Raw genomic sequence first — 19,717 nt, forward strand, 5'->3', positions numbered from 1 at the left:
CTTTGGTTCAATTTCTATAACTATAACAATCTTATTTCAAGTGATGATCTTACTTGAACTTGTTTTCGTGTCATGATTCTGCTTCAAGAACTTCGAGCCATCCAAGGATCCATTGAAGCTAGATCCATTTTTCTCTTTTCCAGTAGGTTTATCCAAGGAACTTAAGGTAGTAATGATGTTCATAACATCATTCGATTCATACATATAAAGTTATCTTATTCGAAGGTTTAAACTTGTAATCACTAGAACATAGTTTAGTTAATTCTAAACTTGTTCGCAAACAAAAGTTAATCCTTCTAACTTGACTTTTAAAATCAACTAAACACATGTTCTATATCTATATGATATGCTAACTTAATGATTTAAAACCTGGAAACACGAAAAACACCGTAAAACCGGATTTACGCCGTCGTAGTAACACCGCGGGCTGTTTTGGGTTAGTTAATTAAAAACTATGATAAACTTTGATTTAAAAGTTGTTATTCTGAGAAAATGATTTTTATTATGAACATGAAACTATATCCAAAAATTATGGTTAAACTCAAAGTGGAAGTATGTTTTCTAAAATGGTCATCTAGACGTCGTTCTTTCGACTGAAATGACTACCTTTACAAAAACGACTTGTAACTTATTTTTCCGACTATAAACCTATACTTTTTCTGTTTAGATTCATAAAATAGAGTTCAATATGAAACCATAGCAATTTGATTCACTCAAAACGGATTTAAAATGAAGAAGTTATGGGTAAAACAAGATTGGATAATTTTTCTCATTTTAGCTACGTGAAAATTGGTAACAAATCTATTCCAACCTTAACTTAATCAACTTGTATTGTATATTATGTAATCTTGAGATACCATAGACACGTATACAATGTTTCGACCTATCATGTCGACACATCTATATATATTTCGGAACAACCATAGACACTCTATATGTGAATGTTGGAGTTAGCTATACAGGGTTGAGGTTGATTCCAAAATATATATAGTTTGAGTTGTGATCAATACTGAGATACGTATACACTGGGTCGTGGATTGATTCAAGATAATATTTATCGATTTATTTCTGTACATCTAATTGTGGACAACTAGTTATAGGTTACTAACGAGGACAGCTGACTTAATAAACTTAAAACATCAAAATATATTAAAAGTGTTGTAAATATATTTTGAACATACTTTGATATATATGTATATATTGTTATAGGTTCGTGAATCAACCAGTGGCCAAGAGTTACTTCCCGACGAAGTAAAAATCTGTGAAAGTGAGTTATAGTCCCACTTTTAAAATCTAATATTTTTGGGATGAGAATACATGCAGGTTTTATAAATGATTTACAAAATAGACACAAGTACGTGAAACTACATTCTATGGTTGAATTATCAAAATCGAATATGCCCCTTTTTATTAAGTCTGGTAATCTAAGAATTAGGGAACAGACACCCTAATTGACGCGAATTCTAAAGATAGATCTATTGGGCCTAACAAACCCCATCCAAAGTACCGGATGCTTTAGTACTTCGAAATTTATATCATATCCGAAGGGTGTCCCGGAATGATGGGGATATTCTTATATATGCATCTTGTTATTGTCGGTTACCAGGTGTTCACCATATGAATGATTTTTATCTCTATGTATGGGATGTGTATTGAAATATGAAATCTTGTGGTCTATTATTATGATTTGATATATATAGGTTAAACCTATAACTCACCAACATTTTTTGTTGACGTTTTAAGCATGTTTATTCTCAGGTGATTATTAAGAGCTTCCGCTGTCGCATACTTAAATAAGGACGAGATTTGGAGTCCATGCTTGTATGATATTATGTAAAAACTGCATTCAAGAAACTTATTTTGTTGTAACATATTTGTATTATAAACCATTATGTAATGGTCGTGTGTAAACAGGATATTTTAGATTATCATTATTTGATAATCTACGTAAAGCTTTTTAAACCTTTATTGATGAAATAAAGGTTATGGTTTGTTTTAAAATATATGCAGTCTTTGAAAAACGTCTCATATAGAGGTCAAAACCTCGCAACGAAATCAATTAATATGGAACGTTTTTAATCAATAAGAACGGGACATTTCAGTTGGTATCAGAGCGTTGGTCTTAGAGAACCAGAATTTTGCATTAGTGTGTCTTATCGAGTTTGTTAGGATGCATTAGTGAGTCTGGACTTCGACCGTGTTTACTTGAAAAATGATTGCTTAACAAATTTTGTTGGAAACTATATATTTTTAACATGTGAATATTATGTGATATATTAATCTCTTAACGCGTTTGATATTATGTGATAGATGTCTACTTCTAGAACAAGTCCCATTGACTCACCTAATAATAATGAAGAGTCAAATGTAAATTGGAATGATTCGTGGACTGATTCACAAGTTCCCGAAGAGGAACCGGAAGAAGAGTCGGAACCGGAAGAAGAATCGGAACCGGAAGAAGAATCAGAACCAGATGAAGAAATAGAACCGGTGGGGGAAATAATAAAACGGTTAAGTAAAAGAAAATCCTCAACCAATCGACCAAGGTTAATTATGGTCAATGGTGTTTCCGCCAAGGAAGCAAAATATTGGGAGGATTACCAATTCTCCGATGAATCGGATTCCGACGAGAATTCCGATGATGTTATAGAAATTACCCCAACTGAATTTAAAAAGGCAAAAGAAAATAATAAGGGAAAGAGCATAAAAATAGAGAAATCTAATTCCAACCCCGATGAACTTTATATGTATCGTCAACCTCCGAAGTCCTTAAGTTGTAACAATGACCCGGGAACCTCTAAACCACCAGGTTTTTCTAAACCAATGTGGAAAACGACGGCTCGTATTAGGGGAACATCATATATCCCTAGAAACTTGGCAAAACGAACCAAAACCGAAAAAGAAGAAACAAACGAGTCGGAATAAGATAGTTGTATTCGTGTGGTGTAATATATGTAATATAGTGTGCTTATGCTTTAAGATATATGTAAAAATTGCTTGTATTAATAAGTATTTTTTTATGAATCTAACTCTTGTCTATTTTACAGTATAAAAACACAAAATGGATAGACAACCCAATATTTTAAGAGACCTACCCGAAGACATGATTGATGAAATCTTGTCTAGAGTCGATCAGAATTCTTCGGCACAACTATTTAAGGCGAGATCAGTTTGTAAGACATTCGAAGAACGTTCCAAGAATGCCTTGGTTTATAAAAGGCTTTCGTTCGAAAGATGGGGGATATCACATTGGGAAATCCATAAGTTACGATGTGTTTACTTTGACGCATATATTGCGGGGAACCCAAATGCTATTTTACGCAATGGGTTAAGAAATTATTTTGACTCAATATATCCGAATATTGGACTTCGTGAGTTAGAAAAAGCGGCTAACATGCAACATAAAGAAGCATGTTATGCTTACGGATTAGTAATGTTCGCTTCTCACCAAAGTGAGAACAAGAACATCGGGCTACAACTATTAAATAAAACGTTCCCACAAGTGACGGAGTCGGTAATTGAGGTAAGAAATGAGGTTTTTAGATTGTTACGGGACTGTTGGACATTACGTAACCCTCGTCCCTTTGACGACGTTACAACACGCTGTCTTATCAACGGCCATAACGGTTATGTTCCACAAGACCAAGGATGGGAAGTAGTCCTAGTAAAACCAGAATGCATGACTTGTTTCTGGACGTATGAATTACGTGTCTTTATTGCCTTTGCTGAACGACTTGTGTACTAGCTAGAATTATCTTCACAACTATCTTGTATCAAAGTTATTGTGTGCTATATTTCATGCTTTATGTAAAATAAGCGGTATTGTAAGTTTGTAAAATATTGTATAAAAGTTTGAACGCGAAATATTATTATAATCAGTTTTTCATATAGAATTGTAGTAGTTGAATTGTATATTAGCTACTAAGTATGAACTTAACGGGTAGGTACTACCCGAATTTAAACTTATAAAAAGCTAATATGAAGAAAAAGCTTTTATAAATGAGTTCATATTATGCTACAAAATACTATTAACTACTCTTGATATTCTGTATGATTAACTTGTTCCAATTGACTATTTTGAAGGAAATGGCACCGACTACTCGACACACCGTGAATATGAATGAAGAGGAATTCCGTACTTTTCTAGCTTCAAACATAGCCGCAGTACAGGCTGCGCTACATATCAACAATAACCTTGGATCTAGCAGTACAGGAAATCGTGTAGGATGCACCTACAAAGAATTCACTGCCTGCAAACCTTTGGAATTTGATGGGACCGAAGGACCGATCGGATTGAAACGGTGGACCGAGAAGGTCGAATCGGTGTTTGCTATAAGTAAGTGTACTGAAGAGGACAAAGTAAAGTACGCTACGCATACCTTCACAGGTTCTGCGTTAACATGGTGGAATACCTATCTAGAGCAAGTGGGACAAGACGATGCGTACGCACTACCGTGGTCAGCATTCAAGCACTTGATGAACGAGAAGTACCGTCCCAGAACCGAGGTCAATAAGCTCAAGACAGAACTTAGAGGGTTACGAACCCAAGGATTTGATATTACCACGTACGAAAGACGATTCACAGAATTGTGCCTATTGTGTCCGGGAGCATTCGAAGATGAGGAAGAGAAGATCGATGCGTTTGTGAAAGGATTACCGGAAAGAATCCAAGAAGATATAAGTTCACACGAGCCCGCCTCCATACAACAGGCATGTAGAATGGCTCACAAACTAGTGAACCAGATTGAAGAAAGAATTAAAGAACAGACTGCTGAAGAGGCCAATGTGAAGCAAGTCAAAAGAAAGTGGGAGGAAAACGGTGATAAGAATCACCAATACAACAATAACAGCAATTATAACAATAATCGCAACAACTATCCTAACAATCGCAACATCAATCGCAACTACAACAAACGGCCCAACAACAACAACAACAACAACAACAACAACAACAACAACCACAACAATCATCTTAACAACAATAATAACCGCAACAACAACAACAACAATCAGAAGCAGCTATGCCAAAGGTGTGAAAAGTATCACTCGGGGTTCTGCACCAAATTTTGCAACAAGTGTAAAAGAAATGGTCATAGCGCGGCGAAGTGTGATGTCTACGGACCAGGGGTTAACAGAACGAAAGGAACAAATGGTGTCGGAACGAGTAATGGCGGAGCAAGTAGTGTCGGAGCAAGTTATGCCAATGTAGTTTGTTATAAATGTGGAAAACCGGGCCACATTATTAGAAATTGCCCGAACCAGGAGAACACGAATGGACAAGGCCGCGGAAGAGTTTTCAATATTAATGCGGCAGAGGCACAGGAAGACCCGGAGCTTGTTACGGGTACGTTTCTTATTGACAATAAATCTGCTTACGTTTTATTTGATTCGGGTGCGGATAGAAGCTATATGAGTAGAGATTTTTGTGCTAAATTAAGTTGTCCATTGACGCCTTTGGATAGTAAATTTTTACTCGAATTAGCAAATGGTAAATTAATTTCAGCAGATAATATATGTCGGAATCGAGAAATTAAACTGCTTAGCGAAACATTTAAGATTGATTTGATACCAGTAGAGTTAGGGAGTTTTGATGTGATAATCGGTATGGACTGGTTGAAAGAAGTGAAAGCAGAGATCGTTTGTTACAAAAATGCAATTCGCATTATACGAGAAAAAAGAAAACCCTTAATGGTGTACGGAGAAAAGGGCAACACGAAGCTCCATCTTATTAGTAATTTGAAGGCACAAAAATTAATAAGAAAAGGTTGCTATGCTGTTCTAGCACACGTCGAGAAAGTACAAACTGAAGAAAAGAGCATCAATGATGTTCCCATTGCAAAAGAATTTCCCGATGTATTTCCGAAAGAATTACCGGGATTACCCCACATCGATCCGTTGAATTTCAAATAGATCTTGTACCAGGAGCTGCACCAATAGCTCGTGCTCCTTACAGACTCGCACCCAGCGAGATGAAAGAACTGCAAAGCCAATTACAAGAACTTTTAGAGCGTGGTTTCATTCGACCAAGCACATCACCGTGGGGAGCTCCTGTTTTGTTTGTCAAGAAGAAAGATGGTACATTCAGGTTGTGTATCGACTACCGAGAGTTGAACAAACTTACCATCAAGAACCGCTACCCACTACCGAGAATCGACGACTTATTTGATCAACTACAAGGCTCGTCTGTTTATTCAAAGATTGACTTACGTTCCGGGTATCATCAAATGCGGGTGAAAGAAGATGATATTCCAAAGACTGCTTTCAGAACACGTTACGGTCATTACGAGTTTATGGTCATGCCGTTTGGTTTAACTAATGCACCAGCTGTGTTCATGGACCTTATGAACCGAGTGTGTGGACCATACCTTGACAAGTTTGTCATTGTTTTCATTGATGACATACTTATTTACTCAAAGAATGACCAAGAACACGGTGAACATTTGAGAAAGGTGTTAGAAGTATTGAGGAAGGAAAAATTGTATGCTAAGTTTTCAAAGTGTGCATTTTGGTTGGAAGAAGTTCAATTCCTCGGTCACATAGTGAACAAAGAAGGTATTAAGGTGGATCCGGCAAAGATAGAAACTGTTGAAAAGTGGGAAACCCCGAAAACTCCGAAACACATACGCCAGTTTTTAGGACTAGCTGGTTACTACAGAAGGTTCATCCAAGACTTTTCCAGAATAGCAAAACCCTTGACTGCATTAACGCATAAAGGGAAGAAATTTGAATGGAATGATGAACAAGAGAAAGCGTTTCAGTTATTGAAGAAAAAGCTAACTACGGCACCTATATTGTCATTGCCTGAAGGGAATGATGATTTTGTGATTTATTGTGACGCATCAAAGCAAGGTCTCGGTTGTGTATTAATGCAACGAACGAAGGTGATTGCTTATGCGTCTAGACAATTGAAGATTCACGAACAAAATTATACGACACATGATTTGGAATTAGGCGCGGTTGTTTTTGCATTAAAGACTTGGAGGCACTACTTATATGGGGTCAAAAGTATTATATATACCGACCACAAAAGTCTTCAACACATATTTAATCAGAAACAACTGAATATGAGGCAGCGTAGGTGGATTGAATTATTGAATGATTATGACTTTGAGATTCGTTACCACCCGGGGAAGGCAAATGTGGTAGCCGATGCCTTGAGCAGGAAGGACAGAGAACCCATTCGAGTAAAATCTATGAATATAATGATTCATAATAACATTACTACTCAAATAAAGGAGGCACAACAAGGAGTTTTAAAAGAGGGAAATTTAAAGGATGAAATACCTAAAGGATCGGAGAAGCATCTTAATATTCGGGAAGACGGAACCCGGTATAGGGCTGAAAGGATTTGGGTACCAAAATTTGGAGATATGAGAGAAATGGTACTTAGAGAAGCTCATAAAACCAGATACTCAATACATCCTGGAACGGGGAAGATGTACAAGGATCTCAAGAAACATTTTTGGTGGCCGGGTATGAAAGCCAATGTTGCTAAATACGTAGGAGAATGTTTGACGTGTTCTAAGGTCAAAGCTGAGCATCAGAAGCCATCAGGTCTACTTCAACAACCCGAAATCCCGGAATGGAAATGGGAAAACATTACCATGGATTTCATCACTAAATTGCCAAGGACTGCAAGTGGTTTTGATACTATTTGGGTAATAGTTGATCGTCTCACCAAATCCGCACACTTCCTACCAATAAGAGAAGATGACAAGATGGAGAAGTTAGCACGACTGTATTTGAAGGAAGTCGTCTCCAGACATGGAATACCAATCTCTATTATCTCTGATAGGGATGGCAGATTTATTTCAAGATTCTGGCAGACATTACAGCAAGCATTAGGAACTCGTCTAGACATGAGTACTGCCTATCATCCACAAACTGATGGGCAGAGCGAAAGGACGATACAAATGCTTGAAGACATGCTACGAGCATGTGTTATTGATTTCGGAAACAGTTGGGATCGACATCTACCGTTAGCAGAATTTTCCTACAACAACAGCTACCATTCAAGCATTGAGATGGCGCCGTTTGAAGCACTTTATGGTAGAAAGTGCAGGTCTCCAATTTGTTGGAGTGAAGTGGGGGATAGACAGATTACGGGTCCGGAGATTATACAAGAAACTACCGAGAAGATCATCCAAATTCAACAACGGTTGAAAACCGCCCAAAGTCGACAAAAGAGCTACGCTGACATTAAAAGAAAAGATATAGAATTTGAAATTGGAGAGATGGTCATGCTTAAAGTTGCACCTTGGAAAGGCGTTGTTCGATTTGGTAAACGAGGGAAATTAAATCCAAGGTATATTGGACCATTCAAGATTATTGATCGTGTCGGACCAGTAGCTTACCGACTTGAGTTACCTCAACAACTCGCGGCTGTACATAACAATTTCCACGTCTCGAATTTGAAGAAATGTTTTGCTAAAGAAGATCTCACTATTCCGTTAGATGAAATCCAAATCAACGAAAAACTTCAATTCATCGAAGAACCCGTCGAAATAATGGATCGTGAGGTCAAAAGACTTAAGCAAAAAAAGATACCAATTGTTAAGGTTCGATGGAATGCTTGTAGAGGACCCGAGTTCACCTGGGAGCGTGAAGATCAGATGAAGAAGAAATACCCGCATCTATTTCCAGAAGATTCGTCAACACCTTCAACAGCTTAAAATTTCGGGACGAAATTTATTTAACGGGTAGGTACTGTAGTGACCCGAACTTTTCCATGTTTATATATATTAATTGAGATTGATATTTACATGATTAAATGTTTCCAACATGTTAAGCAATCAAACTTGTTAAGACTTGATTAATTGAAATAGGTTTCATATAGACAATTGACCACCCAAGTTGACCGGTGATTCACGAACGTTAAAACTTGTAAAAAAACTATATGATGACATATATATGGTTATACATATAGTTAACATGATATTATGATAAGTAAACATATCATTAATTATATTAACAATGAACTACATATGTAAAAACAAGACTACTAACTTAATGATTTTGAAACGAGACATATATGTAACGTTTATCGTTGTAACGACATTTAATGTATATATATCATATTAAGAGATATTCGTACATCATAATATCATGATAATATAATAATTTAAAATCTCTTTTGATATTATAAACATTGGGTTAACAACATTTAACAAGATCGTTAACCTAAAGGTTTCAAAACAACATTTACATGTAACGACTAACGATGACTTAACGACTCAGTTAAAATGTATATACATGTAGTGTTTTAATATGTATTCATACACTTTTGAAAGACTTCAAGACACTTATCAAAATACTTCTACTTAACAAAAATGCTTACAATTACATCCTCGTTCAGTTTCATCAACAATTCTACTCGTATGCACCCGTATTCGTACTCGTACAATACACAGCTTTTAGATGTATGTACTATTGGTATATACACTCCAATGATCAGCTCTTAGCAGCCCATGTGAGTCACCTAACACATGTGGGAACCATCATTTGGCAACTAGCATGAAATATCTCATAAAATTACAAAAATATGAGTAATCATTCATGACTTATTTACATGAAAACAAAATAACATATCCTTTATATCTAATCCATACACCAACGACCAAAAACACCTACAAACACTTTCATTCTTCAATTTTCTTCATCTAATTGATCTCTCTCAAGTTCTATCTTCAAGTTCTAAGTGTTCTTCATAAATTCCAAAAGTTCTAGTTTCATAAAATCAAGAATACTTTCAAGTTTGCTAGCTCACTTCCAATCTTGTAAGGTGATCATCCAACCTCAAGAAATCTTTGTTTCTTACAGTAGGTTATCATTCTAATACAAGGTAATAATCATATTCAAACTTTGGTTCAATTTCTATAACTATAACAATCTTATTTCAAGTGATGATCTTACTTGAACTTGTTTTCGTGTCATGATTCTGCTTCAAGAACTTCGAGCCATCCAAGGATCCATTGAAGCTAGATCCATTTTTCTCTTTTCCAGTAGGTTTATCCAAGGAACTTAAGGTAGTAATGATGTTCATAACATCATTCGATTCATACATATAAAGTTATCTTATTCGAAGGTTTAAACTTGTAATCACTAGAACATAGTTTAGTTAATTCTAAACTTGTTCGCAAACAAAAGTTAATCCTTCTAACTTGACTTTTAAAATCAACTAAACACATGTTCTATATCTATATGATATGCTAACTTAATGATTTAAAACCTGGAAACACGAAAAACACCGTAAAACCGGATTTACGCCGTCGTAGTAACACCGCGGGCTGTTTTGGGTTAGTTAATTAAAAACTATGATAAACTTTGATTTAAAAGTTGTTATTCTGAGAAAATGATTTTTATTATGAACATGAAACTATATCCAAAAATTATGGTTAAACTCAAAGTGGAAGTATGTTTTCTAAAATGGTCATCTAGACGTCGTTCTTTCGACTGAAATGACTACCTTTACAAAAACGACTTGTAACTTATTTTTCCGACTATAAACCTATACTTTTTCTGTTTAGATTCATAAAATAGAGTTCAATATGAAACCATAGCAATTTGATTCACTCAAAACGGATTTAAAATGAAGAAGTTATGGGTAAAACAAGATTGGATAATTTTTCTCATTTTAGCTACGTGAAAATTGGTAACAAATCTATTCCAACCTTAACTTAATCAACTTGTATTGTATATTATGTAATCTTGAGATACCATAGACACGTATACAATGTTTCGACCTATCATGTCGACACATCTATATATATTTCGGAACAACCATAGACACTCTATATGTGAATGTTGGAGTTAGCTATACAGGGTTGAGGTTGATTCCAAAATATATATAGTTTGAGTTGTGATCAATACTGAGATACGTATACACTGGGTCGTGGATTGATTCAAGATAATATTTATCGATTTATTTCTGTACATCTAATTGTGGACAACTAGTTGTAGGTTACTAACGAGGACAGCTGACTTAATAAACTTAAAACATCAAAATATATTAAAAGTGTTGTAAATATATTTTGAACATACTTTGATATATATGTATATATTGTTATAGGTTCGTGAATCAACCAGTGGCCAAGAGTTACTTCCCGACGAAGTAAAAATCTGTGAAAGTGAGTTATAGTCCCACTTTTAAAATCTAATATTTTTGGGATGAGAATACATGCAGGTTTTATAAATGATTTACAAAATAGACACAAGTACGTGAAACTACATTCTATGGTTGAATTATCGAAATCGAATATGCCCCTTTTTATTAAGTCTGGTAATCTAAGAATTAGGGAACAGACACCCTAATTGACGCGAATTCTAAAGATAGATCTATTGGGCCTAACAAACCCCATCCAAAGTACCGGATGCTTTAGTACTTCGAAATTTATATCATATCCGAAGGGTGTCCCGGAATGATGGAGATATTCTTATATATGCATCTTGTTATTGTCGGTTACCAGGTGTTCACCATATGAATGATTTTTATCTCTATGTATGGGATGTGTATTGAAATATGAAATCTTGTGGTCTATTATTATGATTTGATATATATAGGTTAAACCTATAACTCACCAACATTTTTGTTGACGTTTTAAGCATGTTTATTCTCAGGTGATTATTAAGAGCTTCCGCTGTCGCATACTTAAATAAGGACGAGATTTGGAGTCCATGCTTGTATGATATTATGTAAAAACTGCATTCAAGAAACTTATTTTGTTGTAACATATTTGTATTGTAAACCATTATGTAATGGTCGTGTGTAAACAGGATATTTTAGATTATCATTATTTGATAATCTACGTAAAGCTTTTTAAACCTTTATTGATGAAATAAAGGTTATGGTTTGTTTTAAAATGAATGCAGTCTTTGAAAAACGTCTCATATAGAGGTCAAAACCTCGCAACGAAATCAATTAATATGGAACGTTTTTAATCAATAAGAACGGGACATTTCAACCACCACCACCAACCACCACCATCCACCGCCATCAACCACTACCAACCACCACTGATAATGCTAAAAACGAACATATATTTCATAGCATTATCTCTCAAGAAAGACAAGCTTTTAGTTGAGGTTGTTCTATTTACAAGTGATATTCGTTTAAATAATAAAAGGTGAAGACAAAAGACAGATTCGACGATTTGAAGACGCAAACGACCAAAAAGCTAAAAAGTAAAAGTACAATCAAAGTGGTTCAAATTATTGATGAGAAACGTCTCAAAATTACAAGAGTACAAGACGCAAAACGCAAAGTACAAGATATTAAATAGTACGCAAGGACGTTCGAAAATTCGGAACCGAGACATGAACCAACTTTCAGTGCGCGACGCAACGGACCAAAAATTACAAGTCAACTATGCACAAAAATATAATATAATATATATATAATTATATAAATTATATATATATATATATATATATATATATATATATATATATATATATATATATATATATATATATTAAAAAATATAGTAGCCCACGTTAAAACAAGAGATGAGCTGTATTCCATACCTCCGCACTCGCGGAACTTTTGTGAACTAAATATCCGCACTCGCGGAGGTCTACAGTGAATTGTGGGGCTATAAAAGTCGCGCATTCTGATCGAATTTTTTACACCTTTTTCTATTTTTACTCTATATACATAATATATGTATCAATTATCAATCCAAGTCGTAATCTCAATTTGTAATTTTAATTTTAAGTTAGTGATAATAATAAGGTTGGGTTAGTCGAATGTTTTAAGGTTTTGTAATTCGAAACTCTGTCCGTGTACCACTACGCTATTAATACCCACTGTAAGTTATGTTTATATTATTTTCATTAATGTCTCGTAGCTAAGTTATTATTATGCTTATTTAAATCGAAGTAATCATGATGTTGGGCTAAAATATTAAAGATTGGGTAATTGGACCTTGTACCATAATTGGGGTTTGGACAAAAGAACGACACTTATGGAAATTAGACTATGGGCTATTAATGGGCTTTATATTTGTTTAACTAAATGATAGTTTATTAATTTAATATAAAGATTTACAATTGGACGTACCTATAAATAACCATATACACTCGATCGGACACGATGGGCGGGATATTTATATATACGAATAATCGTTCATTTAACCGGACACGGGAATGGATTAATAGTTAATAGACTTATTAAAACAGGGGTGAATTATGTACAAGGACACTTGGCGTAATTGTTAACAAAGTATTAAAACCTTGGGTTACACGCAGTAGATATCCTGATGTAATTATTAAACAAAGTATTAAGACCTTGTTACAGTTTAAGTCCCCAATTAGTTGGAATATTTGACTTCGGATATAAGGATAATTTGACGAGGACACTCGCACTTTATATTTATGACTGATGGACTGTTATGGACAAAAACCAGACGGACATAGTAAATAATCCAGGACAAAGGACAATTAACCCATGGTAATAAAACTAAAATCAACACGTCAAACATCATGATTACGGAAGTTTAAATAAGCATAATTTATATATTTCATATTTAATTGCACTTTTAATTATCGCACTTTAATTTATTGTCATTTTATTTATCGTACCTTTTAATTATCGCAATTTTATTTTATCGCACTTTTATTTATCGTAATTTCATTATCGTTATTTACTTTACGCTTTAAATTAAGTTATAATTATTTTTAATATTTTACATTAGGTTTTAACTGCGACTAAAGTTTTAAGATCGACAAACCGGTCATTAAACGGTAAAAACCCCCTTTTATAATAATTATATTACTTATATAAATATATTTGTATTTTTACAATTAAAACTAATATAGCGTTGAACTAGTTTAAGTCTCCCTGTGGAACGAACCGGACTTACTAAAAACTACACTACTGTACGATTAGGTACACTGTCTATAAGTGTTGTAGCAAGGTTTAGGTATATCCACTCTATAAATAAATAAATAACTTGTGTAAAATTGTATCATATTTAATAGTATTTTCTTGTAAAAATATAACTATTTTGTATACACCCCTACGCACATCAAGTATTTTTGGCGCCGCTGCCGGGGACAATTAAACGCCGAAAGCGCAACGCTATATATATAAAAAATTTTTTTTATTAAGTTTTAGTTTATTTTTGTAAAAATACGTTTTAAATATTAAAAATACAAAAATATAAAAAAAAATGTCTATATATTTTTAAGAATTTGTTTAAAATATATAAAATTATAAAGTAATTCTATTTCTATTTTTCAAATTATAAGTTTTTATTTATTTTATATAAATATTTTATAAAACAGAAAATTAAAATAAAAAGTAAAAAAAATAAATTTTAATAAAACAAACTGAGCCTGCAAAATTCGAACTTCATCTGATCTGAACCTGAGGTATCCGCACTCGCAGTACTTTTTGCCAGTTGGTATCCGCACTCGCGGAGGTTTCTGACAGGTCAAATACTACAGCATTAATTACGAAATTAGGGTTGTTTAATTTATTATTATTATTAATTAGGATTTAATTAAAATATTAATTAGTTTTAGTTAATTAAATTTGTATTTTTAGTTTTTAATTAGTTTTATTACTTATAAAATTAATACTTTTATAAAATATTAATTTAAAAATAATATTTTTATAAAAATTGTACTTTTTACAACTTTAAGTTTATTTTTATATTTTGTATCTTTTTATTTGTTTTAGCGTAATATTTATTTTTCGCTCGTATTTAGTTTTAAGTCATAGTTTTTGCCATAGTTATTTTTATTTCTAGATTTTTAGGCTTTGCCGTAAAATCCTTAAGTGCCTTTTCTTTAGACTAAGATTTAGGTGCTTTAGAATTTTGCGACGCCGTTTTTATATTTTAGTATTTTTTAAGTTATTGCCGTTTTGGAAATAGTATTCCTTTTAAGCTTTAATATTTTTAAACGCAACTTTTAATTCTTAGTTTTTAGTTCCTTTTTAAGTTTCGACGCGCTACGTTCTTTTTATTATCTTTCTACCTTTTATTTTTCGACGTTTTTCGACGCGTTCTTTTTCTTTCTTATTTTTCGCCGCTCTAGATTTTAGGACATAGAATTTTCAATTTCTTCTCAAAAATTTCTTTAAACTTTAAACGAAAAATTATTTTAAGCGGTTAAATTAATAGACATCCAAAATTTATAGGTTCATAGTAATAGTTGGATTTGTTAGTGGCTGAGTTGTTGGCTTCCGATTTAAAGGGTTCTGGCTCCCTGCTACATCTATTGGCTATTCGAAACGTGGGCAAAATCAGAAAGGTCTATTAATTTGATAACTTATATAATTTTTATTTTTATAACTAATAGGATATTCAGTGAATGCACCGAGCAAAATGTTCACCACCTTTTGTACGTTCACCACCTGTAACTCGATCAAGACATCTAGCAAATATTGTCGACGTTGATTTTTCTTTAGAATCGTCATCCAGTCGACCAAGTATTACAATTTAAATTTCTGATAATCCATTTTTTGAACCTGACCTCACAATTGAGAATCCGGAGAATATTCAGGGACAATTCAGAGATCCTGAACCATTAATCTTTCCTCCGGAACCACCAATCATTCAAACAGGGATTGTCGAGGAACCAACCATTAAATCAGAATCCTATAGTGATTCAGATTCAACAAATACAATCATGGAGAATCTGGAACCTCTAAGTATGGAAGACCGAATGAGAGCTAAACGCACTGGCCAAGGTCACGCAATTACTCAACCTGACATTAATGAGCCAGATTATGAAATCAAAGGACAAATCCTACACATGGTAACTAATCAATGCCAATTTAGTGGGGCACCGAAGGAAGATCCAAATGAACATCTTCGTACTTTTAATAGAATCTGTACTTTATTCAAAATAAGAGAAGTGGAGGATGAACAGATATATCTCATGTTATTTCCATGGACTTTAAAGGTAGAAGCCAAATATTAGTTAGAATCGTTACCTGAAGGGGCGATTGATACATGGGACGTTTTAGTTGAAAAATTTCTTAAACAATTCTTTCCGGCATCTAAAGCCGTAAGACTTCAAGGAGAAATTGTTACGTTCACACAAAAGCCAAACAAAACTCTGTATGAGGCGTGGACAAGATTTGGAAAGTTATTGAGAGGATGTCCGCAACATGGTTTAGACACCTGTCAAATAGTACAAATATTCTACCAATGATGCGACATCACTACAAGGAAAGACATCGATATAGCAGCTGGTGGTTCCATTATGAAGAAAACTGCAACTGATGCTTACAAAATTATTGATAACACTGCTTCCCACTCACATGAGTGGCACCAAGAAAAAGATATCGTTAGATCATCTAAAGCAGCTAGAGAAGATTCTAGCCATGACTTAGATTCCATTTCCGAAAAGATAGATGCTGTCGAGAGACGAATGGAAAAGATGACTAAAGATATTCACTCATTAAGAATTAGTTGTGAGCAGTGTGGAGGACCACATTTGACAAAAGATTGTCTCAGTATTGAACTAACAATAGAACAAAGAGAGAATGTTTCATACATGAACCAAAGGCCTGAAAATAATTATCAGAATAATTATCAACCGCCAAGACCAATCTACAATCAAAATTAGAATTATAACCGAAATGTTCCATACAACAACCAACAAGGTCCTAGCAATCAACAAGTATCCAATAATACTTACAATCAGCAAAGACCTATTTTTCAAAATAAACCACCACAAACCGATGATAAAAAGCCAAATTTTGAAGATATGATGTCAAAGCTAGTTGATTCTCAAACTCAATTTTTCACATCTCAGAAACAAACGAATGAACAAAATGCTCAAGCATTTAGAAATCAAAAAGCTTCTATCCAAAATCTGGAACAAGAAGTAAGTAACCTAGCAAGGTTGATAGGTGAAAGAAAACCGAAAAGTTTACCTAGTGATACAAATGCTAACCCCCGGAATGAAACAGCTAAAGCCATTACCACGAGAAGTGGTATTACACTTAAACCACCTGAAATACCTGTAATTTCTGATGATTCCATTCCTACTCCACAAGAACCACAATCTGATCAAGAAAAGGAAACAGAACCGGTAGTTGAAAAGGATAATGAAGATAACACAGTTAAGGCAAAACCTTATGTTAAACCATACCAACCACCGCTTCCTTACCCGAGTAAAATGAGAAAAGAAAAACTTGAAGCCGAGCAATCCAAATTCTTGGATATGTTTAAACAAATAAATGTCAATCTTCCTTTCATTGATGTGATTTCAGGAATGCCTAGATATGCTAAATTCTTGAAAGATCTAATCACGAATAGAAAGAAAATGGAAGAACTCTCGGATGTTACTATGAATGCTAATTGTTCTGCAGTGCTGTTGAATAAGATACCAGAAAAATTATCAGATCCAGGAAGTTTCACAATTCCATGTTTTCTGGGTAGTCTAAGTTCAATAGAAGCATTGGCAGACTTAGGTGCTAGTATAAATTTATTGTCGTATTCACTATACGCTAAACTAGACCTTGGAGAATTAAAACCAACACGAATAAGTATACAACTAGCCGATCGATCAGTAAAATATCCTAGAGGGATAATGGAAAACATGCTAGTTAAAGTTGGTACTTTAGTATTTCCTGTAGATTTTGTTATTCTGGATATGGAAGAAGATTCTCGAGTTCCTCTCATATTAGGAAGACCATTCTTAAACACGGCTAAAGCAATAATAGACGTGATCGGTAAGAAACTGACCTTAAGTATAGAGGACGAGAGTGTTACCTTTTCAGTTGATCGAGCAATGCAACAACCGCAATCTGCAGATGATACATGTTATTATATTCAAACTATAGATTCACATGCAGAATTGTTAGAAGAATTTCCAGAATTACAAGGAACAGGAGAATGTTCTTTAGGAGAAGGAACTGAACCAATTGATGAAACTAAAATGTTAGCTACACTCATGGCTAATGGATATGAACCAACAACAGAAGAAATTCAAATGCTAAAAGAAGAAGACAGATATCGATACAAATCATCGATAGAAGAACCACTGACATTAGAGTTAAAGCTGCTTCCAAACCATTTGAAATATGCTTATTTACATGGTGAATCTGAATTACCTGTAATAATATCGTCTTCTCTTACTGAAAATGAAAAATCTCAACTAATTTCTGTGTTAAAAGCTCATAAACCAGCTATTGCATGGAAGATTCATGACATTAAAGGCATAAGTCATTCGTATTGCACACATAAAATCCTTATGGAAGAAGGTCATAAAACCTATGTCCAACGCCAACGAAGACTAAATCCAAATATGCAAGATGTTGTTAAGAAAGAAATAATTTAATTGCTAGATGCAGGTTTAATTTATCCAATTTCTGATAGTCCATGAGTAAGCCCAGTTTAATGCGTACCTAAGAAGGGTGGCATGACTGCCATCACGAATGAAAAAAATGAGCTTATTCCTACTAGGACTGTAACAGGATGGCGTGTTTGTATTGATTATAGAAAATTAAATGACGCCACCAGAAAAGATCACTTTCCCTTACCTTTCATTGATCATATGTTGAAAAGATTAGCTGGAAACAGTTACTATTGTTTTCTTGACGGTTTTTCTGGATATTTTCAAATTCCAATATCACCCGAAGATCAAGAGAAAACCACATTCACGTGCCCTTATGGTACTTTTGCGTACAAACGCATGCCATTTGGACTTTGCAATGCCCCTGCAACCTTTCAAAGGTGCATGATGGCGATTTTTCACGACATGATAGAAGAATGCATGGAAGTTTTCATGGATGATTTTTCAGTCTTCGGTGATACATTTGAAACATGTCTAGTTAATCTTGAACGAACGCTTATTAGATGCGAACAATCAAATCTAGTTCTTAATTGGGAGAAATGCCATTTCATGGTTAAAGAAGACATCATTCTTTGTCATAAAATTTCAAAGGAAGGAATTGAAGTGGATAGAGCTAAAGTAGATGTAATTGCTAAACTTCCACATCCCACCAATGTTAGAGGAGTTAGGAGTTTTCTAGGGCATGCCGGTTTTTACCGACGTTTCATAAAAGATTTTTCTAAAATTGCCACTCCTATGAATAAACTCCTAGAAAAGGATGCTCCATTCATCTTTTCAGATGAATGCATCAAATCTTTTAATATTCTTAAAGAGAAACTCACTAATGCACCGATCATGATAACTCCAAATTGGAATCTACCGTTTGAACTAATGTGCGATGCAAGTGATTTTGCAATGGGAGCCGTTTTAGGTCAAAGGATTGAAAAACGATTTCAACCTATATATTATTCTAGTAAGACGTTACAAGGAGCACAAACGAATTACACAACTACTGAAAAAGAACTCCTTGCTATTGTCTTTGCTTTCGACAAATTTCGTTCATATCTCTTTCTAGCTAAAACGGTGGTCTATACCGACCATTCTGCTCTTAGATACCTATTTTCGAAACAAGATGCTATACCACGATTAATCCGTTGGATCTTACTCTTACAAGAGTTCGATATTGAAATCCGAGATAAAAAGGGAGCAGAAAATCTCGCCGCTGATCATCTTTCTCGTCTTGAAAATCCCGAATTAGAAGTTCTAAATGAATCGGCCATACAAGACAACTTTCCTGATGAATATCTATTGAAGATAGATTATAATGAAATTCCATGGTTTGCAGACTATGCAAACTACTTAGTATGTGGATTCCTTGAAAAAGGATTGTCGTACCAAAAACGAAAGAAATTCTTTAGTGATATAA

Source organism: Rutidosis leptorrhynchoides, chromosome 6 (assembly GCF_046630445.1).
Source record: "Rutidosis leptorrhynchoides isolate AG116_Rl617_1_P2 chromosome 6, CSIRO_AGI_Rlap_v1, whole genome shotgun sequence".
NCBI classification, from domain to species: domain Eukaryota; kingdom Viridiplantae; phylum Streptophyta; class Magnoliopsida; order Asterales; family Asteraceae; genus Rutidosis; species Rutidosis leptorrhynchoides.